We start from the raw sequence: 27,781 nt of genomic DNA, 5'->3' as shown, positions 1-27,781 counted from the left end.
TTAACTAACTTGACAATAAGTTATATTTAAAAAAAAGGGAGATGGTGATGGTAATCAAAATTCTTCTTTATTATTCTCTAAAAGTCTGCCTTAAAGGTAGGCCAGACATTTTTCTGGCCACTTGCCATGTTATCCCTAATCCTTAAGATATCCTGCACTTTTTCAGATGAGGAAAAACAGTCTCAGAAAAGAGCCCTGACTTGGTCATGCTGCATAGTTAGTGGTGCACAGAGAAATCAAGCCATGTCTGACTTCAAAAGCTTTGCCTTTCATCAGGCAGTGCTGCCTTCTTTATGATCTATAATCACATCATCAAAGAATGTCTTACATAATTGAAATTCCTTTTTATTTCATTCATTTACAAGAAGTCCCAAGATTATTTATTGAAGCCCTAACCTTATTTACTTGAAATGTGGCAGGTAGGCCAGAGAATCAGCAAAAATTGGATTGTATCAAGGAAGTATCTAATTTTCACTATTTCTAAATAGCTAAATGTATGGAAATTAAATTAAAATTTTAAAATGTATGGTGCACAATAAAACACATGTGTATTTCAGGCAAAGAATAAGTAAATGCCTCTCTCTCTCTTTTTTTTTTTTGATTCAGCTTATTCAACTCACATATTTTTAAATAATTTATCTCCAACTTCTAAAAATATGGCCTTTATTCTTTGATCTTAATCCTGTTTTTCATTCATAGGAAAGTGATATTTTTATGGGCCAGTGAAGCTTATATACCATTGAGTGACATTTAGATACTATAGTTATTTCCATGTAAGGAGAATTAATCTCTTCAAGGAGGGCACTCAGTCCTTCTCTCCACTGCTGGTTCCATCACTGACTATCTCCCATTACATTTGCTGCCTGAAAGAGCACAGCCTTCAATAGTGTTTTAGATCTTAAATATAGAACAGTTTTTATTAAGGTTCAATTCAACGCTTTGTTTGTCAAGCCACCTTTATGTCCTATTTTGTAACAGATAATTAACAAATATATTTTCTATGTCTTGATTGTCCATTTGTATTAGAAATTAATCTTACTTGCTTCCTAGAATTATTAAAGGATTTGAATGTGATAGTGAGTGAGAAAATGATTTAAAATTTTTGCAGCTGTAAACAAAAGAAAAGTACACTGGACTGTATTTATAAAATTGGAATTGTGGCTTCTCTATTGAATTAATATGTTTTTGAAGGATCAAATCAGGTTACTTCTCTTTAAATATTGATTTTTTTATGGGTTAGTTTTATTTTCAGTTCTGTCTCAGGGAATCTCTCTTTTCTTTTTCTTTTTCTTTTCTTTATTTTCTTTTCTTTATTTTTTAGTAGAGCTCTCTGATTTCTTTATCCAGGAAGCTGGTTAAAAGGGCAATTTTTCTTCCTTTTCCTGGCATTCTCTTTTCTTCCTTCTTCCCCTTCTTGCAGCGTTATTCCTTGGTTCCTCTGCAACAATATGATTATTACTGATGGCTAGCCAGACCTGAATATAAACAGCATTGAGGATGTTTTCAGCTTTTTTTGGTCTTTTTTAGTTAGGCTTTTGGCAAAGGTCCATGACAGACAGTAAATTGCTCTACAAGAAATGTTAGTTTAGTCACTGGTGGTAACTGGAAGTGGATTTGATCCTGTGGACTTGTTTCAATTTTCCATAGTGGGACTACTGTTCCAATGGACTTAACTTGACATTGAGCTTGGGGGTCCTCTGCCATCGGGACCTCCCAGGAATGCTTTGTTTGCCTATTTATTTTTTGGTATCGGTTTTCTAACTGTGATCACCAAACTCTTTTTGAAAATGTAATATAACTGAGGTGGTAAGATTAAAAAAAGGAGAAGAGAAAGAGAGAAAAGAGAAAGATGCATTTTTAGTGGTGAAAATCCCAAAGGAAGCTCAAGTGCAGCACGAACCATATTTCCTTGTTAGTATTCAGCTTTTTCGATAGATGACAATGGTATGATGTTTGAAGCAGAGTGAAAAAAGATGATGGAAATAGTACTAATCATTAAAGCAGGAGACAAAAACACTGGAATAGGCTAGTGTCCTCTGTGTCGGGAGCAGGGGAGGCTAAATATCTGTTCCTGACAGTCAGATACATCAGGTTGCACAAATTATAGGCTTTTACCAAGAGAATTTTGGAGCAAGATTAAGGTTCTAATATGAATTCCTTCTAGTGACAATTATCAGTTTGAAGAAACTGTATTATTCCTTGCAGAAAGAGGACACCTATCTCAGGTCACTGAATGCTCAGTCTTTTAGTTGTGCTTGAACCATCCTGTGCAGCAAAATGCATGCCTGATTTAAACGGCTACAATGGAGGCAGGCATTTTTAGAGAATGAAAGTGGAGGTATGCACAAGCTCTTAAGACTTTAATTCTGTGTGTGTGTATATATATATATATATCTATATATATCTATATATATCTATATATATCTGTGTGTGTGTGTGTGTGTGTGTGTGTATATGGGAAGAAATAGCTAGCCTGAAGAAAGAAATACGAACAACACATCCTATTTACATCTGTGTCCTTTAAAACATAATTGCTTTGTCTTCAGTTATTCTTGAAGAAGGAGAATTTTCACAATTAGAGGTCCCCTCCCCCTGAAAAGAGATGTCAGTCTCTTTTCTCAGTTTTAGCGATTAAGTATGTGGAATTCTTTGATGTTTAAATTTTAATTTCTTTGTTGCGATTATTTTAAGGCTTTGAAGTTTACTTTGAAGCATTTTATATCTTATTTCCTAGTAGTTTAGTAGGGTGTCTTTGCCTTACAAGGAGACTAATGAAATGAAAGGTGTTATTTGAGTGGAAAAAGAGAGAGGAATGGAAAATGGGGAAAAGCCGTAGCTGGTTATCATTGAAGGTACCAAAAAGGGCTAGAATGAAAAAGAAAAAAAAAGAAATAGATACCAGGCATACTTACAAGTGATGTTGGATGAATGTAGCCAAGTGTGTGTGTTGGGGGGAGGCAGGTATTATGAGGATATTGTTGGTTTAAACATACTTGGTTTCAAGAAGCCCAGGATTCTGTTCTTCCTACACTGAGACTTTGTTCTTCAGGGTTTTTTGTTTGTTTTTGTTTTATTTTGTTTTTGTTTTTGTTTAGTAGGGTTTTTTCTTTTTATTTTCTTTCTTTCTTTCTTTCTTTCTTTCTTTCTTTCTTTCTTTCTTTCTTTCCTTCTTTCTTTTTGTTTGTTTCTCATGGGCCTTTCACTTTTTTTAGTGTTTTTCTGCACATGTACAGTAAAGAAGATATATTTAAAAATTTTTAAATATTGAATTTAAGTTGGAGCAGAGAGCATTTGCTGTAGGTCTTTGTGGATGAAGCCTAAGCCATCTTTCCTACAGTATCTTGGAAATGGTGTTCTGACACAGAAATCACTAGGAGTCAACTTGCATTTATCTCACTGGGGATAAAGGACCTTAATGGGGAAAAATTGATTTCTCAGTGGAGAGTCAGGGTCTCAAAGTGTGCTCTGATAATAATGCTCAGGGCTTGGTGGTGAGGCATAATGAGATGTCAGTCAACAATGTGCCTTCCCTTACTACTTCTTCAACTATGAAGCAACTCTGTTTCGGTATAGACATAACAGCACCGCGCGAGGAGGAGAGGGCATCATTACACCTGTGGGTAAAGCCCAGCATGGTTCTGTGTATTCAGAGGACCCAGAGAACATAGCAAAGCTGCAGGATAGTAATGGTCCATCCTCCCAGAAGTGATGTGGTCTTCCTATTGGCAAGATCATGCCATAGTAGAGGCCAGTTTCCAGACCAGCAGAACAAGCATTGGAGGTACTGTCATTTGTGAGAGATGCTGCTTGTACCTTTGGAAGTTGTACAAAGTCTCACCTTTGCAGAGAAGTCAGAACCCTCATTTTCAACAGAGGTTTCATGATGCAACAGCAGTTGAGACCAGTTGGGGTAAAGCATTGCCTTAGAGACTCCACCCAGTAGTTGGCTTAGTACTTTGTGGGGCTTGGATGCCATGGAGTGCCTCTGTGTCAGAAATGTCAGGCACCAGATGAGGCTATATAGACCTTAAATATATTCATAAGAGAGTGGAAACAGGGGAGGAGGAAAAATCAGAGGCCCCAGATGGTCATGACATCATATGGGAGCTTTCCTGGAGACTGCCAGGAATAATTGAGGGTGAGGGTGGGGTGGAGTGGTAGTTAAGGTGCAATTATCAGGCAGTAATGAGTGAGCTCTCCAGCCAAACAACATTGTATTTTTTAATGTAACTTGATTTCATCCCTGCCTACCTCATTTTTTTCCCCCTCTTACCCCTGATCAGATTGGAGAGACCCAGTGAAATGTATCATGTGCAACATTGGTCACCTGGCACTACTCATATTTTGGGTGGGAATGGGCCCAAAATTCCTTGCAGTTGACCTACATTATCAGGAAGAGTTGGAAAATCTTCCTTCAATGCAGGAAAACAACTGCTTTGAAGTTTCCAAGTTTTTACATAGGATTCATTTTCTTCCTTTGATACATAAGTTTTAACAAATATTTTGCTGAATAACCAGTTAGATAAATTTTTGGAAATATTTGAAAACATACTGCTTTGCAGTTTGGGTCAAATTTAAACATGATAGAGTAGAAAAAATCTCATTCACCGTATAGCCTAATACTCAATATTAAATTCCCAGAGACCATCATCTTCAGGCAATATTTATTAATTTGATTCATATAAGGTGTAAAGCCAGCTTCTTATCAGTTCTTTCAGATGTTATAGTTTTGCTAAACCTAAAAATATTGCTGAAATATCCGCTTTTAATTCAAAGAAGTTCTATGACATAAAATTATTAGAGAGAACATTATAATTTTGCCATAGAGTCAAGGTAAGAATTAACTAAGTATCTTCTCTGTTTTCTGGAAACTGTTTCTCATGACAGGGAAGAACAAATATTAGATAGTTGGACTGTGCTTTTTTGGCTCAAGAACAAGTGCTAATGTCTCACAGGAGGCTGAGCAATGTTCACAAGCCATCCACGGTATGATTTATTTTTATGACTTACTGACATATGTTATGGGCAGTGGAATGGGATGTCTTCTTTTTTCCCTGTGGCTTGTTAAGTATTTAAATGAGCAGAAAAACCATGCATATCCTTCCTCCAGGAGCCCTGTGGGTCATGCTTTTTCATCTTTCTCCTTATTGAAATAGACAAGAATGGAAATGTTTGCAAATGGGGCTTTCTTCCTAATTTAGCAAGGTTCAAGAAAGTGCTAACTTTCTTCCAAGTATTATCTCCAAATACTCTTTATACAGATTCATTTTCTCGCGTTAGAGTTTACAGGACCATGGGCCATGGAAGAAGTTTAGAGATCTCTACTTCCTCTACCTACTGTTATTCACCTCTCAGATCTATCCAACTTGTAAATTGCTGACTTTCCTATTCTGGAACTTAAGAATTATGAAGAAAAAAATAAAACCACTCAGAAAAAAGATGTCCCCAACTGAGTCAGTGTCAATTAAAGGGACTACCTGATGCAAATACCACATCAGCATCAATTTTGTCACTTGAGAATTTTAAGATCAGAAGCAATTACATTCAATAACACCTTGTTTTTATGTGTCTACCCTTCATAGCCTTGGCTAGTAAGTCCGCCTGCACCATAATTTACACTGACATCTAATTTCAGTGGATCTGCAAGCAATCTAACAGAAGATGGAGATACTAAGAGGAGAGGAGTCCAACTTTATCACTGCAGACATAAAGATTCATTATTTTTGCCAATTTCAAAAGTGAACATTATAAATATCTATGCTTTCCCCCTCTGTTTTGCATATCTCATTACTTGAATTATTTTATATTTTGGGGAAATGCTTTCTGCATAAAACTAGATGATTAAACACTTTATCTGGTTACAAAAAACCCCACCTAAGTATGGTAACTACTCCAATTATAGATTTTTTTCTGTCTTGGGAAATTTGCCACAGAAAGAACCAACACTAAGACCTTATTTTAAAAAAATATAGTTACAACACGAAAGTTCTACTTTGTGATACACACTGTTTGGAATATTTACCCAGATCATAGCAATTTTCCTCTTCTGAGGATGGCACTTATACAAGGAAAGGGGCTTTGAGAGGCCATCCTGGGCCCTAGCTCTCTGTGACCCCCTCCTTCCTGACTGTGACTGATTGGCAATTGACTCAAATAAGTCTACTGAGAGTCCTTCATGGACAGTTTTAAAAATTGAAAGTAGGGAGGAATTTCAGTCCTTTGATGGTGAGACCACTAGATGAGTGGCTTGGAAATTGAAGATTTTATGTTACTGAACATTTGGAAGGAATAGGTACGGAGTAGATTAGGGTTTCTCAAGTTTGATGCTATTGATACTTGTGGTCAACAAATTTTTATTGTGGATACTGCCTTGTGTATTATAGGATGTTTGACAGCTTCCTGGGCATCTGCCTGTTAGATTACAGTAGCATACCCCAATTGTGACAATGAAAATGGTCTCTGGGGGCCATGTGGGCTGTCCCCTGGGGAACAGTATTACCCCCACCCCTCCATTGACATCCATCAGAGTAGAGGGAAACAAAGTCAAAACTGGAAATGGCAGAGAGTATCTTACATTGTCTTAGAGATATTTGAATTCTTTTTGTTTTTAAGCCTCAGATGCAACCCTCCCTTTCCACAGGTACACAAAGCAGATTTCTCTCTCATTTTTTTAATCTGTTCTTATTCCCTTGGGTGCCTAGGTGGCTTAGTGAGTTGAGCATCCAACTCTTGATTTCGGCTCAGGTCATGATCCCAGAGTCCTGGGATTGAGCCCCACTTTTGGCTCTGCACTGAGGATAGAGTGGAGACTGCTTGAGATTCGTTCTCTCTCTCTCTCCTTCTCTCTCAGCCTCCCTCTGCCCCTCTTTCCTGTTCATTCTCTCTCTCTCTCTAGAGTAAACAAAACAAAACAAAACAAAACAAAAAAGTTGAGTTGAGGTTTTGTCATTGGCAAATGAAATAGTCCTAACTGAAATGGTAATAGACTGTGGTAGATTAAGCTTATTTATTTTTAAGCTTATTTTAATTTGTTTTAATTTTTATTTTTTAGTTTACTTATTTTGAGAGAGAGAATGAACAATCAGGGGAGGGGCAGAGAGAGGGGGGGAGAGAGAGAGAGAGAGAGAGAGAGAGAGAGAGAGAGAGTCAGTCCCAAGCAGGCTCCATGCTGTCAGCATAGAGCCCAATGTGTGGCTCAAACTCACCAACTGTGAGATCATGACCTGAGCCAAAATCAAAAGCCAGAGGCTTAACCAACTGAGCCACCCGGGCACCCCTAAGCTTATTTTAAATGGCTGTTTTCACCAGGAAAATATATACATACTAGGAATACAATCTTATCTACCAACCCTCCCTCCAGTTTTTAGAAGCAAAAGTTTTAAATTAAGATAATTTAAGAAGGAAATGTGAGTGGATAGTGAGAAATGGGGGATGATTTTTTAATGGGTGCAGAGTTTTAGTTTTGCAAATGAAAAATGTTCTGTGGGTGCATGGTGGTGATGGTAGCAAAACAATGTGAATGTGCTTAGTGTCACAGACCGTATATTAAAAGATGGCTAAAATGATAAATGTTTTGTATATTTTACCACAAGTAGAAAAGAAAAGGTCAGTGTGGGAGAGGAGGAAAGAATTGGGTTGGGCCAGGTTTGGGTGATACATTCCTGATGAGCTTGTTGGTCAACAGATCATCTCGGAACATATTACCGTGGACCTCCGGTCATTTTTTTTCAAGAACACCAACGACAGATTTGAACCATTCCCACTGGAAGACAATGAGGAGAAAAACGGAAGTGGGTTCCCTGAAGACAGTTTAAGCTCCATCAACAGAAGCCATCGTCTTCAAATACCGTCCTCTCTGCCCATCATCTCGGAGCAGGGACACCACCCACAGTTTACAAGACTGACAGCATTTTGCCCCTGCCTGTGATGTTGTTATTCCTTCAGCAGTTGCTTTTGAAGAAGATGTATTGAGGCACAGATGAAAACCTGAATTATTCCCTTTCAGTTTCTTTGTGTTTTAAAGCTATTTCAGGGCATCTTTGGAGATCTTTAGACCTGGTACTAACTACCACGTAGCAGAGGATTGCAAAGCTGTCTTGGCCATGTGTGGATTTAACTGACTCAGAATTCTGCATCTTAGGATTCACACTGTGAAGTTTTTTTCCTTTCCTTTCCAAAAATGTTTTGTCTTCTCAATTTCACAGGTTGATTATTTATAGCTAGAGGCATTTAGGGCTGTACCCTTAAGACACTGAAAACAGGCAAGTGACCATCTGGGGTCTCTAATATGGAACATAGATTGATTCTACCCATGAAGGGGAAAAGAGTGTCTATAGGCACAGATAGGTAAAAACAACCATATCAGAGAGGCACTAGGACCAAGAAGAAGAGAGAGTGTTATGGGAATCATATAGGAAACATGTGAGGGACATGTTTATTTCATTCAGAATTCTTCCTGAGGTATCTTGCTCTGTTAATGTAACTTGAAATAGAATTTATAATCCCAGAAAATGAATTTTTTACAGCTAAAACATAACACACACACTGATTCCTTGCTTTGAGTGGTTGATTAGAAACTGTTTGCATTTAACAGAAGTTAAAAGGCTCTAAATGAAGCTTTTGGGGGCAGGTAGAGGGAAGGCAGATTTATAAAGCTATACAAAGTCCCTTAACTCCTTAATCATTTAGACAGATAGTCAATTTTCTCAACAGAGGCCATCTTTTGCCCTTAAATTTGCAGATGGAATTGGCGATCAGGCAGTAATGCCACAAATTTCTCTAAGAGAAAGTGAATAAACCCAAAATTTTTATGAAAGGAGCAAATGAAGACAAGAAAAACAAGTAAAAAAAAAATACCCATCAGATTTCCTAATCAAGTTGATCTTCCCTAGTACACAAGTATACTAGAAATCAAGGAAAGTCTTTAGGACAACTGAAATATTTTCCATATATCCACCTTTAAAGTATAATTATTAAATATTCTGTATTTCTTCTGCCATATATACAAGGCTTGAGCACAGTTAAAACGATTGAAGTCTCATAAGTATCTCTTAGACCAAGAATTCTTCAGTGCAAGCATTTCTAAGAAATATTGGGGTGCACAAATTGCTGTTATGTCACTGAAAAGATGGGACACAATATCACATCTAAGGCAGTGTGGCCAAATTATCAGTGTTACATATTTGTTTTTATACCCATTGCCATCTCTCATATTTATAATCTTAAGCAACGTGGTATTTTGGTGAGATAGTTAACTGGTGGGTTTTGTCAGGATCTACTTGTTGGTCTTTAATTAGAAAAGTCCTTCACCTGTGTTTTCAAGGGAGTGGGTGTATATTTTATGAGGGAAAAAATAGACTCTGTGTAAGTTTAAATACAGCCCAACATGGAGGCTTAAAGAGATGAGAAGAGTTTTAACTTCTGTTGGACCATGGACATTTTTGAGAATCTAGGATAATCGTAAAATTTATCACACAAACCTTAACACTTTGAGATTGTAAAAAGTTGGTACCTTTTTATGGGGTCCAATGAATAACCAATTATTTCGACTTAAGAGGCATAAATAAGAATCATCCCGGGCAAACCGGAAAGTATATCCATTGTAAGAATTTGTTGAAAATTATGGACCCATTTCTCTGAAAACAAAAGTGCTCATGCATTCACACTACATGTTTTTTACATATCATTTTGCAGAGTTCACATCTTCACATTAAGAACTCTTGGACGCTGAGTAATATGTAGAATTGTCGAATCACTATATTGTACACATGAAATTAACATGTATGTTAGCTATACTGGAATTAAAAAAAAGAAAGGAGTCTTGGACTAGATGCATTCATCCAACATTTATTTGTTGTTTGTCTGCTTTGTCTCAAGCACTGTTTTTATGTTGGAGGTACAGGGCTGCACTAAATTAAAATTCCTGCCTTCCTGGGATTTACATTCTATTGGGATAGACTGATAATGTGGTAGGCAGAATTCTAAAGGCGGTTCCCCAAGATTCCCGTCACATGGTTATTTAATCAAACCTGAAACTAGATCCTGCTGTGGAGGGACTTTGCCCATGTAATTAAGATTAAGGGTTTTAAATAGGGAAAACAGCCTCGATTATCCAGGTGGGCCCAAACTAATCACAGGAAGCTTGAAAGGCAGAGAACTTTCTCTGGCTGGAGTCCGTAATGGGGCAGAAGAGGAAGGCAGGAGTGATGAGGCTGAAGTGATAGGTAAGGAGATTGGATGCCCAAGAAAAGCTAGACTGTCCACTCAGTTTTGAATATAAGGGGTGGAGGGACATGAGCCAAGGAGTGCAGGCAGCCTTTGGAAGCTGAGGAAGACTTTGGGCTGACATCAAAAATACATCAGTTAAATAACATCATGGAACTGAATTCTGCCAACAGCTTGAATAAACTTGGAAGCAGATTCTTAGAGTCTCCTAAGAGCCCAGCCTGCCAACACCTTGATTTCAGCCCCGGGAGACCTGGAGCAAAGAAGCCCCCTGGACTTGTGATCTACAGAACTGTAAGATAAGTTTATCTTGTCTTAAGCTGTTATGTTTGTGGTAATTGGTCATGATAGCAATAGAAAACTATTACAGACAATAAACAAGAAAAATATTTGCTGGTAGGTTATGAATGCTAAGGAGTAAAAATAAAACAAAGGGAGAAGGGATAGCATTTTATCTAGAATTTCCAGGGAAGGCCTTGCTAAGAAGGTGATTTTTGAGAAAAGACCTAAAGGTCATGAGAGAGTTACCTGTGAGCATATTGGGGGGAAAAGCGTACCATACAGAAAGCACAGTAAGAGCAAAGGCGCTGAGGCAGGAGCAGGTTGATTGTGTAAGCAGGGAGGCCAGTGTGGTTGGGTCAGAGTGAACTCAGGAAAGAGTGCAGGAGATGGGGTACAGAGAATGGGGTCAATTTTGTGAGGGCCGCATAGATGCTCACGAAGATTTTGATATTTATTCTGAGTTTTAGGAGTAACAAGAGTGTTTTGAGCAAGGCAGGGAGTGCCGTGATCTGACGTGTGTCTTAGCTGGGTCATTCCGGCTTCTGTTTTGAGAGTAGACTATAGGGAGGCCTGAGTAGAAAAAGGAATATTGGCTTGAAGGCTACTGCAAAAATTTAAGCAAGGGATGATGCTGGCTTGGACTTAGCTCTGGGTAGTAAGAGTTGGAGAGAAATGGTCATGTGTGATTTATTTTAGAAGTAGAGCAGTCAGGATTTAGAGCTGGTTGTCCATTTGTGGAGGATGTGTGTAAGGGGAGATGTGTTTTTCATAATGTTCGTGATAAAACAAAGATTATAGAAGGTGGCGATCAAAGGGGAAATTGTCCAGTATTTTGGAGGTTTCAAAATTATTTTATAATACACTTATTGCGTATTAATTTGGCATATTTAACTATGTGTATATGTGTCCATGGGAGAGAATCTCGAATGTCCACACTATGATTTGGTTCCCTCGGCACCTGGCCTGAGGTGCTGGCGTGAAGGGCTTTTTCCGGGACTGTAAGCGTTCCTTCAGGAGAGGCGGAACCTCCGCAGACCCAGTACTGCTCCTGCAGACATTCTCAAAAGAGGACAGAGATAGGCCATTCAAATGCCTTAAAAACTGCGCACGAAGTGAGTCAGCAAGCATAGAAATGACCCAAACCATGAAACACAGACCAAGTTTTCAGAAGTTTGGCAACTTCAGTGCTGGAACGTGAGAATTTGGTGGAAATGTCAGATAGCGTGGAACTTTTTAACCTAGAAAGGTAAAATCACAGGCATGATTTAATAACTTGACCTGAGCATGGAGAACATCACAGCTTAATAAGTGGCGGCAGTTCCTCTGTGTACCCGCAGGAGATAACCCTGGGGATCTGGGTCAGCTAGGAGGCAGAGCTTCCTGGCAGCAAGGATTATTAAATAATGGAAGGAGTGCCTGAGGAGTCTCTGGAGGCATTTTCCTTCAAACACCTGAGGGACAGAAATTCTGGCGAGATGGTGCTGGATCTCTCCACAAGATGGCAATCGTGGGTTGACTCCAGTTTTTGTTTTCTTTTGATAAAAATATCTACAAAGTTTACACTTTGGCAGGAAAAAATAAAAAACTGTGACTTATGTTTCAGTGTCATATTTTGTATTATATTATCTATGGATGAGTTATATTTCCCCAAACCTCCATTTCTACTTAGGGATTTTTAAAAACATATTATCCTGTAAGGCCAAGGCAGGCATGTTGTAATATTAGGGTGGCAAATATCCCTCCCTGCCTTCACATGCCAACACTGGAACATTGATCTTCCTCACTGAAAGCTTGAAGAACAAATGAGTTTCACATGCCTTAGAAGCCTTAACTGAAGTCCTGTTTGAAACTTGATAACCTAGAATAAAGTCAGTTAGAAACCTGGATGTTTATTCAAACAGTAAGAAATTAGGATTTAGGTCAAGGGATGTGGAAATAGTATGTTTTATTAAATGCTCTCAAAGAGTCGGTGTTTGTTTAAGAATTAAGCATTTTAGTTCTTCACATTTGAGATGGAATGGCTCTGATTTAGAATTTGCAGGAGAAAGGCTTTTTTTTAAAATTATTTAATACTTCCGCCTCATATAGGGGTTACGCAGTTTCATGTATTTAGGGAGTAGTTCTTGCAACCTGACTCATCTATAATACCTTTATTCTCTGTTTTGTACCTCTATTTTGCCTGATGGTGAAAAACAGAACAAAATGTCAGTTATTGGTATATTCTATCAGTTCAGAATTTTCTCTCTTCTTCCTGGAATTAGTTCTGGGGTGTCAAAACAGCATCAGAGAGGATATCTGTTTCCTGGAACTTGTGCGTATTGTTTCTCTAACATGAACATTGATGCATTTGGGCCTGGGGTTGGCCCTCCATGTTGGCCTCCAGGGAAAAGTCATGGTTCCTGCCATTTCTCTAATCACACAGCATCCCCTCATTGAAACCGTAAGGCTTATTGGGTCAGCCAGCTTGTTCGTAAGCTTCTCTTTCTCAGCTAACTTCCTTTTTCATTGAAAATCTGGATTCTCTTCCATGTTCTTAAAGGGCACTCACTGGGTCAGGCATGTTCTGCTTGAACACAGCTCACTGTAGTGGCTATTCTGGCACTGCTATTTTGCAGTCAGTACAGTTGCTGGGGGTGGGGGAGGGTGTGTACTATGTGTGTTGCAGCTGACGGGGATTTGGGTCCTGCCTTTATAACCTCCCCTGAGGACTGGCGGTTTCTGACCTCCATAACACAGATCTCTGTGATGTTTTCTTTTTCTCCATCTCTTTACCTGTGCCCTTCACTGCATGACCTAGAATCCCCACTGCCACATCTGTACATCTGTTTCAGCTACTGGCTCGTCAATTTACAAATCTGGAAAATTGTATGGGAAGGAGGTGTTTAAATTGGTTTGCCTTCCTTAATGGTTCTGGAAAATGGTGAATTGCTGCTAATGCAGGACACTTGGGGTGGTAGAGAACAGACTATGTTATTGTTTGTGGCTAAGAGACACTGACCAGTCCAGCATCCTTCAGTTCCTAGTTGTATGACCTTGGATGACTAAAAAATAAACTTGATGTCAATTTCTGATGCATAAATGTATGACATAAGACCTTTTTCCTGTTTAATTTAAAATAATTATGTGTAGGTAAAAACCTAAATTAAGAGAAAAAACTCTAAAAACTGGGTTTCCATTATTCCTTAAGGTAGTTTATATACAAACTCCACAGCTTGAAAGAGGCATGTAAAATTTGGTCATTAAAAAAAAATTAATGTTTATTTATTTTTTGGTGGCAGGGGAGGGGCAGAGAGAGATGGAGACAGAATCTGAAATAGGTCCAGGCTCTGATCTGTCAGCACAGAGCCGGATGCGGGGGTCGAACTCAACAGCTGGGATATCATGACCTAAGATGAAGTCAGATGCTTAACCGAATGAGCCACCCAGGCACCCACAAATTTGCTCACTTAAAAAAAATTTTTTTTTAATGTTTATTTTTGAGAGAGACACAGAGTGCAAGTGGGGGCGGGGGAGGATCAGGGAGGGAGACACAGAATCTGAAGTAGGCTCCAGGCTCTGAGCTGTCAGCACAGAGCCCAATGAGAGGCTGGAACTCACGAACAATGAGATCAGACCTTAGCCGAAGTCGGACACTTAACCGACTGAGCTGCCCACGTGCCCCCAAATTTGCTCATTTTTTTATTAAAAAAAATTGTTAATGTTTATTCATTTTTGAGAGACAGAGAAACACAGAGCGTGAGCAGGGAAGGGGCAGAGAGAGAAGGAGACACAGAATCTGAAGCAGGCTCCAGGCTCTGAGCTATCAGCACAGAGGCTGACCCAGGGCTTGAACTCACGAACTGCAAGATCATGACCTGAGCCGAAGTTGGACACCCAACCAACTGAGCCACCCAGGCGCCCCACATATTTGCTAAATTTTAATGGCCTCACTACAAGAATTGTGTGTAAAAATCAAGTCTTTTCTATATTCTCCAACTGAAATTGTCATAAAATTATGTTAAGCAATATTCTTTTCAGTACATCTGGGCATATGATTAAATTCTTCTTTAATTAGATTTTTAAAAAGAGAATAAAGAAGGAAACAGGGATCAATTCAGGCAGAATGAGGGGACAAATGATATCAGAAACCATAAATAAAATTGTTACAGATGGCACTATAGATGTTGAGAGGGTTCTCGATATAAATATTTAAGTGTACATGAATTTCACATGGCTAATAATACATTAGTATAGTCAAAATTATATATTGCAAACAGCACTTATGTGCATAACAACCCAGTGCTCCTGTAACACAGTATTCGGTACAAAAACTTTCTTTCAGTGTAAAATGTCAACTTAGGTTTCATGAAGTGTGCCAAAGAGGAGTTCCACGTGTGCTTTGTAATAAGTGAGTTTCGCCTGCAGCTACTTTCCCACAGTGCTGCTGCATCGCATGTGTCCTCGCCTCTGTGTGAGGGAAATGACACCGAAGCAGTTAGGGGGAGAGTCACCTGCCCAGCTCAACACAAGCACCAGCTCCACAGGGTTTCACTGGAACATTTATAGAGTTTTAGATGGTGGCCACCGCCAGCGCTCCGAAGATAATTATAATAAGTGAATTTTGTCTGGAAGCCAAGGAAAGAATCTATCTTGGCATTGAGATAAAAGACGATGACTTTATTGTTTTACCAGCCAGTGCACTTGCAGTTGGAATCTGTGGACGCAGTAGGGGATGGAAATCGTGCTCTCCCTCCCATGCCTTTCTGAACCCAGAACAAAGCAATTACATTTTTAGAGGAAACCATTTAGAGGACAACCAATTTCACTGCAAGCATCCTGGAATCCAGCAGCTTAACATGGCTCTGGTTGGAATGACATCTCTAAAATTGTATCTCTGCTGCTGTGTGACTCCTAGTGTTTACTATAATTTGGTGGCAGAAACCATATGACTTAGTGCCTACTGTGTGCATCCCCTGTGGTGGGTTGTCGCCTTCCTGGTGTGCGGCTGCACCGTGGGAGGAAGCCAGCCTTGAAGTGGGTTCCTCCAACAGACAGGAGGAGTGTGGGGAAAGAAATTTCCTCACAACAGTGGAGGGGACAAGGGGCTAAACTCATTATATGACCCTGATTGTCCAGTGTGACCCTTCTGAAACAAGACTTTTCATTCTTTGAGCAAAAGGGTAATTTTACCAGATGTAAATTTTTTTTTCTCTGCAAAGCTGGTCAAGAAATGACATAGAAGTAGTTCTGAAGTAAATTCTGATGGCTTAATTGAAGCTAATGCAATATTTAATTGTCATGCATTATCAGTCTCAGTAGTACTGTTGCTTTGTTCCAACTCGCAGTGCAAATAACTTGTTGAGAGTGGAGGCATAAATGTGATGTGAAAGTTCCTGTAACAGCAGCTTTCTATTGATTTGGAAGCAAGTATTGTGGTTTGTTGTTGTTGTTGTTTGGCTATGTATAAAACCTACATTTTCGGGGCAATGGGAATCATTTAGATATTACTAAGGCATCAGGTATTTGAGTGTCTGAAAAGTTAGTTGTTGCTTCAATTTATGTAAGTTAGATCTTTTTCACATTGATTTGTTTTATAATCATGGGTTATTGCTTGGGTACTCAGTCTTAAAGTAATGTTAGCTTCTGAATTTAATAAAACTTACAATAAAATATAGGCAACAATATATTTTGAAGTTTGATGATCTTTTTGGTGCTCTTTTTGACAAATCTAAATGTCGGACCAGGTGAAATCTCTTCATAGGTGACCATTGATGACTGCTCTTGCCCTAGTGCCTATTTCAGTCAATGCAGAGTGCTTGTTTGCTGCTAATATGAGAAGCCACTCAACTGAGAGACCATACACTGGCCTCGGGTTTGGGCAGGGAAGAGCACCCTGGTTCTCATGCTTGTGAACATGCTTGTGGGTTTTTGTTTGTCAGGTATATTCACTGACCTCCTTCATGACTTACAGGTGGATTTAGTAAGTATCTCTGAGAATTATAATATTTCCATCAGCTACTTCAGGAAATCTATGGTAACATGTTGTAAAAGGTATGACTTAAAGTCTTTAAAAATCTTGTCTTGACATTTTATGTGGCACAATGGGAAGTAAAGTAAATGGAATCCTAACATCGTGCTTTCCTGGGTGTTGGGAAGGAATCAAACAGTACACATACTTTTCATACATGTTTTCCTCTTACTGGATAAGACACTTAGAGATACTGCTTGCTTTTCTTTCCTTTGCTTTCCTTTGCTTTCCTTTGCTTTCCTTTGCTTTCCTTTGCTTTCCTTTGCTTTCCTTTGCTTTCCTTTGCTTTCCTTTGCTTTGCTTTGCTTTGCTTTGCTTTGCTTTGCTTTGCTTTGCTTTGCTTTTCCTTGCTTTTCCTTGCTTTTCTTTCCTTTCCTTTAACACTGAGTATGTATGTTTGTTCTGAGAGCAGATCTTGATGGTAAGAAAGACTCAGGTAGTCAGGGGGAAGGGAAGACCAAGGAACAGAGAAGAAATGACTGAGGTGCAAAGAGCATATTGGTTAACTTCTGGGGCTGTATGTAATAAATAGTCTCCAACTTCCAAACAGGCTGTGTACCAAAGCAGTGGAAGTGAGTTGTTTGGAACTCAATTTCCAATGGAATGGTATTATATGTTATCAGGGATGACCCCTCTGAAGAGTTGACGTTTACATTTGGCCCAGAAGGAAGAGAAGGAAGAAGTCATTCAAAGATTAAGAGGGAAAGTACATCTCAGGCAGAGACAATAGCCTGTACTAAAAGGTTGGAAGTATGAAAACTCTCAATATGCCCACAGAGCTGAAAGGAGCTCACTGTGGTTGGAGGTGGGGGGGTGATATGGAGGAACATCAGGTGAATTGGAGAAGGAGGCAGATTCTGGCTTATACAGGAAGTTTGGATTTTATTCTGTGTTTAGCAGGTGGTTTTGAGCAGAGGAGCCATTTGGTTTAAATGTGTTTTGATAACTCCTAGAACCTGGGGGGTAAAGTTAAGACTGTATTTTATGTACAACATTTCATATTGCCGAGGCTATTTTATTTGTGATCTGGATGTGGGAATCTGGGTGTTGCCTATTTAAAGATGGAATTTAATGCCATGGGAATGGATGCGATCACTTAGGATCAGAGGATAAGAAGAAGAGAAGATGAATGACATCAGGAGAATATGGTCACAGAAGCACAGTTCCAGGAAAGAAATATCTAACTGAATCCAATTGTGAGAGGTCAAATGACAGGGGCTGCCACTTACCAACATGGAAGCTATAAGCAACCTTGCACAGAGCAGTCTCAGTGATCTGGGGAGATGTCAGTCAGGTTGGGGTGGGTCGAAAATATATTCAGAAGTAAGAGTAATTCTTTAAAGAATTATTCTTAGGAAGGGAAACAGGGAAAGGATGTTAGCTGTGAGACATTTGAAGTCAAAAGAAAGTTTCTCTTTATTCTTTGTGTAGTAGTGAAGGTATTAGAGCAATGCCATTGGGAATGATTGGAGAGGTAGATGTTTATGAAGCAGGAGAGAGGGGATACAAAGAAACAAAAGTTGAGAAGATGAATGGATCACACAGGTGCCTCTGGTTCAGTAGAACCCATTCCTGCTGGAGCAGGCAGAAAAGGACTTTCTTAATAGGCATTAAAGCCCTCCCAGAATCAGACTTGGAGACCATCCCTCCAAAGAACGACCTTCCAACCATCCTGAGGAGCTTCTGTAGTGAAATCCCACCCTGTCCCCTCTTGCTGCTTGCTGTTGGGCCTACGCCCACACACTGAATCACCGTCTCTGATGCCCCTGAAAGCCAGATGCTTCTGATGTCATCTTCAACAAAATGAAACATACAGGGTTTCTGCTTCCTGTCTGCTGTCTTCCAAATTGAAGTGAACCTGGTGGTTAACTTGGAGGTGACAGAAGGCCCATGCCTAACAAACCTGGGGGTGACCCCACATGCACATGCCTTGTTTGACCTTTGCTGCTACTACACAGTCTACTTTCAGATGATCTGGCAACACAAACACAGCATGGGTCTTTGCCAAAGCAACAGGCATTTCTACAAGACTAACAGCATGAGAGAAGACCAGACTCAAATGGCAAAAGTCAGAGGTACCCTTCAGAAGTGAGTGCATTAGCAGGAATGATGTGTTTTCTAGACTGTGTATGGAGAACTTTTTGGAATGACTTCTATTTTTTGTCACTGGTGGACCAGAGTGGGGAAAATGCTCATGTTACTTTGTCTGGTTTAGTTTGCAGATTATTCATATATTAAGAGTGAATGAGATCCAATTAAAGAACCCAAATTAATTAGCTTTTATATGTGGATATTGTCTTTGGAATATCTGTTTAACACTGTCAAAATGATTTAATTCTTTCTTAAAACAGATTTATTTTTATTTTTTCTTTTTTGGTGTTGAGCTCTGAAGCCTTTGGTGTTCAGTAGTGTGTAACGATCCCCCCATATAATAGGAGAAAATTGAGTTTCATGTATATATGCTTACTTTCTTGAAAGTCTTTTTATGTGTTGTTAAAAACAAGTTAAATGAAAAACTTAAATGTTTAAAAACACCCAGTTCTGTAAATGTTTAATATAACTATAATTTTGAATACCATGAACATATGTTTTATAGTCAGTAATTGTGGTATTAAATCAGCATAAGTTCTGTAGGTTTGCTTTCATCAAAATGTCTTTGAATGTTTAAAACTAATCTGCTGAGGCATGATTTCATAACTATATAAGATTCGGTGACCTGCAGTGTGAAATATTCAGATTACAGCCCCTGTCAGTGGTTTGGAGGGTGTTTGATTTCAAGGAAATGTCATGGCTCCCATGTTTTGCCATGGCTGGAGTAGAAGGGGTTGTTGGAAAACTCTGTGGAAAACTCTATGGAATCTTCTTCTTCCAAAAAGCACAGAAAGTACCTGGGAGATCATGGTGTCTTTAGCAGAAAACACATGCTTGAACAGTGAGTACTCTCAACAGTGAGGGTGCAGTAGGATTAAGCCAGAGATATAAGGTGCTCATAGTTAGCCAACAAAGCAGGCAGCCAAAATATTTCAAAACACATTTATGTGTTTGCAAAACTCAATTTATTTCTGTATTTAAAGAATATATTAATTTATAGATACAAAAATTAATGACTTTGTATAAGAAGGGCCCTGAATGAACAAGGCAATATTTCAGTATAGAAGAGCAGGGGATAAGAATATTGTGGGATTTTGGATTTTAAATAAGAGAAATCTAGACTAGATAAGCAGAGAGTTTATAGCTCAAAATGAAAAAAAAAATATTTTGCCAGTGTCTAAAAAGGAGGAACTGGAAGTTCATCTTAGATACCACAGAACAGTATTCTCTAATGTATTTATTTAACAATAGTTACTAAGCATATCTTTGCAAGGTGAACAAAATAGATCATGTCTTGTTCTCATGGAGCTTACATTCTAGCAGGAGAGGACAATTATTAAGTATTGTGATAAGAATTTTGAGAGAGTAAGCTAGCCAGTATAGAATGAATATGTACCAGAGACTGGTACATATTTTGCTTGACTCCTGAATGGTGTATTTAATTAAGGATGGCTGGTGGCCATGCTGCCCAGGAGAGAATAGGGATTAAAAGAAAGAATGCTTCTTTTTCCAGTGTTGACCTGTGTGCTAAGGGGATATTCATACTCTTTCCAGCAGAGCTAATGTTTTAGTCTCCCTCTTTGTTGCCACTCCCTGCTCAACCATGATGCATTTGAAGAAGGAGAAATGGGAGGAAAAGACAGGTGAGAACAAAACCAGACTTGGGAATTAAAAGTCTAGAGTAACCAAAGATGAATTTGATTTTGTTTCTCATTATTTTTCTTTTATTATAAAATATGATTTAAATTTTAATCCAGATGTGTAGATTTTCTTGGATCTCTCATCTTTGGATGACCTTACCTTATTCATAATTTCTATTCTAAATGTCCTTACAAGTACTGTGAGCAAATTTCTTGAATTTACTCATAGTGTCTTTAACAAAAGTTACGGTAGCTTACCCCTTTAAGTTCATTCATTCATCAGACATGCCAAGTGGCAGGTGCTGTGCTAGACCCTCAGTGTACAAAGGTGAGTAATACAAAGATGACTTTTGGCAATTTCTTTAAGCAGCGTTCACTGAGAAAAACAAGTTACAGCATAATGGGACAATGGACTTGATAGTACAATGTTATTATAGAAGCATAGAGTAGGAAATGCTTAACTTTTTTTGTGACTGGTATTGACCCAGAATTACAAACATGTTTTGGTCTTCATAGGAAAGTAAATGAGAGAGGAGAGAACACTGGGTAGAGAGAATTTCAGCTCAGTCTGCATGCTGGTCAGTGTTCAATCCATCCCTCAATTTCCTCTTGTAGGCTCTGTATTACAGTGGGAGGGCTGGGTGTGCTGTTCCTTGTCTCCTGGGTATTCTGGTTCCGGCTGGCTTTGGCTAGTGGGAGACACTTGGGGAATGAGATGGGGGAAGCTGAGGCAGAAATGAATATCTTTCCTTTTCTCCAGCTCTGCTTCAGGCAGTGTCTCTGGCAGTAGCTGTATCTCTTTTCTGGCTTCAGTTCCTACAAGTCTACCCCTTCTTCCCTAGTCTCAGTTTCAGGGTGAACTGCTTTATGGCTCCAGCCCTTGCTGGATGGCTTTCACTACTGCATTCTGGTGATGCCACCTCTCCTTCTGTGTCTACAGCTGTAGGGGTAATAGTCTTAATGCAGTTGTTATTCTTTGGGTTGACTCTTCATCCCGTTTGGCTTCTTAACTTTTATTACTGGGTAACTAATTGCCTATATTAAATTTCCTCTGTGGAAATGCCTAGAGTAGTGACTAATAGAGTAACAAATGCTATGTTCAAAGCACTCTGCTTTTCTGATGAGTACAGACAATATTCTAGGTCTGAAAGAATGACCCTTCTAAAGAGGCCCTGCCTTTGGTAGAACATTTTGAGCAGGTTTATTTCTGCATCTTTAGAACAGCCTTCCTGATTTTTCCTAGTGGATCTTCATCAATTCCTGCGGCTCTGTCCTCAAAATGTATTTAGACCATGTTGCTTTTGCTTACCTTTCCTAAAATATTACTTCATGATTGCATTCCCTGCTGACACTGGCCCCATATTTATTTTAGCTGGCTGGAACTTTGATGATCTGCCCCCTCCCTTCCTGGTCTCTGACCACAGTTGTCTTTCACCTTTGGTGTTCTCAGTGATTGTATTAATATTTGGCTGAAAGCTTTCCTGCCTCTCTATTGGTCACAAGTTTTGACACAGTAAAAACAAAATACTACTTTATGACCTTATGAGTCACTCCATAAAAACCTGCCTATATTGCAATCCATTTTGCAGCCATTCTAATGAACTATTATAAAGTTAGAGTGGAAGGAACCCAGAGCAAGCTTGAGTTGTTTTCCTGGAACTGATATAGGATAGGGACAGGAAAGGATAGAATCATAATACTTGCCCTCCTATCTCACTGAATTGTTTAGAAGGCCAAAACATAGATGAATAGTATGATAATACTCAACTCTTTAAGTACACTATTAAATTCTTACAACAATTCTGTGAGGTAGTTGTAATTCCAGGTGAGAGAACTCCAGCTGAGAAGGGCCAAGTGACTTCTCCAAGGTCATATATGAAATAAATAGATGTGGAATATCTGGAATTTCCACCCTATTTGCCTTCAATACTCATTTTTTTTCCTACTCTACCTGGATGCCTCTGGAATGTGAAAAGATTATTCATCAAAGTATTTTAGGGAAAAAGATGTGTTATGTACTACACAAATTCTGGAGCATAGCAGTAGACATTATCATCCTTCTTTGAATTAAGGCTGTCACATACCAGAGAAAATAACCAACAGATTAATTGTTCTCTCTAAACAGCTGGCATACTTAACCATCTGAACTATTTCCTGAGTGAAAGCATTTTATTTTTTAATAATCTATGTCACATCATTGGCTTTGGCTGTGCAGTCTTTCTTCTTAGATCTTTAGCTATTGACCCTAGTGAGAGCAGAAGTCCATTTGATCTCTTGAGCCTGCACACAGATCCACAGTGCTGTGAACAAAGAGCAAAGCATGCAATAAACTGTGTTAGGTGACAGTTCTCTGCAAATCAGGGTAATCTAGCTGTCCGCTGTTTGCTTTAAGGGTTCAATGAAATGCATTGGCTTAAGTTTTGCTTTTGTTGTATCACAAAAAGGACACTATGAACTTTCAAAGACATGCTAAAACAGTCATTCAAACCTTTTCCCATATTTTACTGCATTTTGAGTGTTCTGAAAACATGTTATGTTGCATTTTGACTATCATTATTCTTCCCGTTATGTTTATTGCTGTTTATTCAGATTATAGTTTCAAGCTGAAGTGCACCACACTGTTAGCGTGTAGACGTTAAAAGAAAGGATATTTTTCTTCACTAGCTTTCTGATATCGTTGAAAATTCTCATGCTGTCTCTCTTTCTTGAATGTGCAGAGAAATGAATAAAGATAATTTAGTGAAAATTATAAAAAGTATTGAGTTTATCGGTGGCAGTGCACTGTCAAAAAAACACCTGCCTATTTTAGGGCAATGAAGAGAAGCCTGTTTGTCAGCTTAGCTTGATGAGAGCACTCTGCTTCTTCATTTTGCAGGGAGGGAAACAGCTGTAGTTTCCGGGGCTCCATAATAAAACATTGATTTCATTCGGGCATTTATTAGCTACCAATGACAAAATTGCAAGTCTCTTGGCTACATATTTCTTTCTCTTTTGTCTTTTTTTTTGTAATAAGATGAGAAGGGTGGAAACATAATTATTACCATTTTCCACTCCTATTCATCTTTAGGAATTTCATCAGAGAACTTGCTATTAAATTTTTATGCAGTAGAGTTCTTCTGGAGCAGTGCAAAGTGGGCAGCGGAAGGGAGCTATGTGGAAATGGGGCATCGACCATTGATTTTCTAATTCCTTTGAATTGTCCTGGATGTTTCACTTAGACCTACCTTGTACATTTTGATTTATGTTTACAGGTAACCAAAGTAATCATTGAAGCTGGAGTGTTTGTTGGCCAATCCTAGCCAACTTGATGGCAAGTGTTCCTGGAACAGTAGATTTCCAGCTGCTGCACTGGAAATAGAGAACTGACAAAAGGCAGTGCTAATCTAGAGGAGAAAGAGGAAACTAGTAAGAAACTGCATTTCTGGAGTGGTTGCTCAGAGATTAACAAAGAAGGCCTCTACCAGGAGCAGATAGTAGTCTAGCACAGGGATTATCAAACTATTTCTGTAAGGGCCAAATCATGTTTAAAAAGGGGTGGGGGATGCTTTGCGGGCCATAGGTCTCGGTTTAAACTATTCAACTTTACCATTGTAGCATGAAAGCAGGTGTAGACAGCATATAAGTGAAATGGTTGTATCTTTGGCAAATTAGTAGATTTCAGGTTTGTGTTGTTGTTTGTTAAACATTTCTATAAACTTAAGAGTATTTCTAAGGTTGTGGAGGTGGAGAGGACAGTGCCTGACTAATATAATTCCCCACTCCAAGTATTTTGATTGGAGATTTGGCAGAAATCATGCTATCTCCTAAAATGTGAGTGACCTGGGTCATTAGAACAATATGAAAGCTATAGACATTTATTTTTAGAGTATCCTGTTTATAGTACATTCATTAATATGCAGTTACTTCCAAAATGACTTTCCTACCTTTAGTCTCTGTCTTCTTGATGTCTCTTACTTTGTTCCCAGGATTTGAGAATCATTCTTATTAGATCACTACCCTATTTTAACCTTTAATATATCCTCATTGCTTATAGAATAAAATACTTTCTTCAGTCTGTCATTCAGAGACTTCTGCAACTTGAATCCAACCTGTCTTCCCAGCTTTATCTTTAGCTTTACCCTTTATAAGTTGTTGCCACCAAGTGATTTTTTGCTACACCCAAGCATATCCTGACCTTGGTATCTCTAGGTGGTTATCAGGCTGGTCCCTCTGTCCCTTCTGCTTGATCTATCTTTGAAAAGTCTACCTGTATCCTTAGTCTCCAAGGAAGGTAATGATAACACAGTGCCACATGTAATTATAACTAATTACTAAAAAAATTAGGTAAGTTATCTTTTCTTTGCAAATATATAAAATTTAGGCTTTTATTTAATAATAAAACTGGAGAGCTCAAAATTATAGCAATTTAGAGTGTCAAATTTGGCCCAATTGAGCTGAGAAGGTATAATAAAGATATCATACCAATTTGAGCAAATTGCTGTTTTTATCTGTTAATACTTTTCCAATGTGAAACCACCCCCGTGTGAAGACTAGTAGCTCTCCTCCATAAGTTATGCAGACTGTGGAATGATGCACTATTACTGGTGTTTTCAGTTTAAATAGTAATAATTATATCTAAGATATAGTTGTATCAGATAGCAATAACATAAAGAGCTACTAACATGCAGGCCTGCCACCAAATAACACTTTATTTCAACAAAATAAATCTGGGTTAATGATGGAATCCTTTCTCCTCTCATTTCTAAATAGCCTAAACATTCAAATAAACTAATCCCAAAGAACAAAATGTTAGCACTGAACTTCAATGCCTCTCGTAACTCATAAAATCCCTTCCTACTTAGCTAATGTAATTTTGATTTTTCAATCGGTATATTACTAAAGTCACTACTAAAATTCATATTCTACACAAGCTATATTTCCGTGTGGGACATTCCTGCCCATTAAAATCAGCATGCAGTCCATGGGATAGCTAGCAAAAAGCAAGCTCTGTGTTGTATCTGTTTCCTCCTCCTTCCAGATGTTCCTGCAAAGAACAATATCTATTTCACAATTGTTTTATGTATGAAATGAGATCACTTATGCACAGGGATTAGAATAATAGATGGATAGCATCTAGTATAGACTCAAGATAATGTACCTAGAAATACTTCAACAGAATATAGTAGCTGTAATAAAACAATAAAACAGTTCCTATTTCCACATCAATTCAAAACCAATACAACAGCTTTCATAAAGCTAAGTTAACTTTAGCGTTTTGAGACCTACGGCCTTAGCCTATACATTGTCATTCCTAGAATACCCTGGTAGCTTGGGTCAAAGGAAACATACTGCTTTGACTCCAAGGAACCTGGAAATGTTCCATCCCTCTGCAGCTAATAAGTACAGATGAAAGGCTGGGGAAGCTGTAACTCTCTGAATCTTGTAATTGAGTATTACCAGCCTATTCATTTTGTTGGCAGGACTTGATTTAGAGGTGAGAAAATTTGTTTAAAATAACACTTTGTTCGTACAAACCAAAGAAGGTGTATTGTATAATCCTATTTTCCAATATTCCACCCAGGGAGAGTCAAAGGCAGTAATTTGGAAGGAGACCATGAAACAGAGATGAGTAAACTGTTAAGCATAAGTTAATCAGCATCTGTCATTGGGAAGAACACTTGAGAGAGGGGAGGAAGAACCGAGAGAACTAAAACATGGTGAACTAGAAATGGGTGGGGACAGGTGACAGATGGTAGGATTCCCAGTGAAATTTAAATATGTTTATTCTACCTTATTACAGATGGGTCCTTTCTGATGCTCTGTGTACAGAATGCTGGAGTATCAGTGCCCCAGGCTATTGTTCCCATGACACAGTTCAACTGGTCTAACTCAGGTCTGTGTTTACATCTGTAACTATAGTGAGGATGGAGGGTGAAGTAATATTAAAAAGATAGTTACAGATCCACTCTGTGTGAAGGTGGCAATTTTGGAGAAGAGGTTCATTTTGATAGGAGTATAGTCCTCAAAATATTTCTCCCAAATTCTTCATTTAGAATAGTGACTAGCACATAGAAATGCTTGTTGAAATTACTTGATTTCTAATAATTTCCCTCATTTTGTAATGCATGCAACTTAATAGTATGAAACTAATAGTTTTGAAATTCTTCCTGTAGCTTTCAATTTAGCCTGTTAAGCATATATGACATGTAGAGTAATCTTCAAGGGTCTCTGGGTCTAATCAATAAAGCTATGGATGCTTCATCCAATGAGTGGTATGAAACATTCACAAATAATTGTGAACAATAGATAAGATGTTAAGAACCCTGGGAGAGATGTTATAGTTTATCAGAGGAAGAAAATCACATCTATTTGGTACCAGTAAGAAAGTCTTCATGAATGTGGTACCATTTGAACTATATCATGTAAGACGGGTTGGGTCACAAAAATTGAAACCGAAAATTGGGAGACAGAAGACATTCTAGATGGAAGGAAGTGTATGAAAATGATGTGGGTATGGAAGGCTCTGAAACATGAGTATGATTTAGAAAATGACACAGGTTTACTAGATCACTGATACATAAGAAAATGTTAAAGCAAGATATTGGTATAAAGTTTGGTAACTAACTTGTCCAAAGCCTTGGATAGCATGTTTTGAAATCTAAACCTCTTAAATTTCGATGTCTGCTTGCCTTTATTTTGACCTGAAAATAGGGAAAAGGTGATACCTCAGGGAGGGAGGAATTGGAGAGAGAGAACCTGCACCTACTAGGCTTTTTCAACCTCAGCTGGCTGCTAAGCCAGTAAACAAGGATAGAAGACCATTAACATCAGCAGTGCTTCACAGAGACAACACATGATATTGATTAATAGTAACTATTGATGTGAGATGGCAGGGTTCCCCTGAAATGTTATCTTCAAGAAACATGAAATAGCTTATTTCTACCTAGGCTTCTTGGAAGGAGATTTTCTGTCATGTTCTGTTGGAATAGCACTTTTATACCAATTAAACAGAACATAGAAAAGGATTCCTTAAAGTGCTGTTTAAGAGAAATATAAAGGAAAAATTGGAACAAGCATTTGAATCTCAGAACATCAGCAGGTGAATTCTTTCCCAGAAGGAGTTGAAGGCTGCCTTCAACCTGTCACAGAAAACCTGCTGAGTTGACATGCCAGAGGGATGAGAGAGTCCATCACTCAGGTCTAGGAAGATAAACCCTGTTCGATGAAAAGGCCTCATAATATCACTCAGATTGTTCTTTGTTTTAATGTATAGTGAACCTCTGAAACTTCTTGAAGGAAGGAGATATAAAATAAAACACAAGGGGTCATATTAACAGAAAATAGAACAAGACTATTCTGAGAGCCAATTGTGATACCGTGGAGAAGTGTCATTTGACTTGCTCAAAAAGAGTTGACAAAATGGTCACTTCTGAATTGAAATTGGGAATGAGAAGCTAGTGGGGTTTTCTTTTGAAAATTGCCCAAAAGCATAAAAGAAAACCAGAAATAGAAATGTAATCTTTATCTCCTATAAAACAAGAGGTAGCTGAGACTCTGG

At 38.5% G+C, this 27,781-nt stretch overlaps 1 long non-coding RNA gene across 1 annotated transcript in view; it reads left to right on the top strand.

Annotated features, from left to right (window-relative positions):
• The window catches only part of LOC132667434 (uncharacterized), a 500,530-nt gene that overhangs the window by 180,912 nt on the left and 291,837 nt on the right, over positions 1–27,781 (top strand). Inside the window, exon 2 of the long non-coding RNA XR_013555415.2 lies at positions 10,398–10,518. This is a non-coding gene — a long non-coding RNA (uncharacterized LOC132667434). The remainder of the gene's footprint in view (positions 1–10,397; positions 10,519–27,781) is intronic.

This window comes from Panthera onca, chromosome B2, assembly GCF_046562875.1.
Source record: "Panthera onca isolate mPanOnc1 chromosome B2, mPanOnc1 haplotype 2, whole genome shotgun sequence".
NCBI classification, from domain to species: Eukaryota; Metazoa; Chordata; class Mammalia; order Carnivora; family Felidae; genus Panthera; species Panthera onca.
This window is presented reverse-complemented; position numbering and strand designations above follow the sequence as displayed.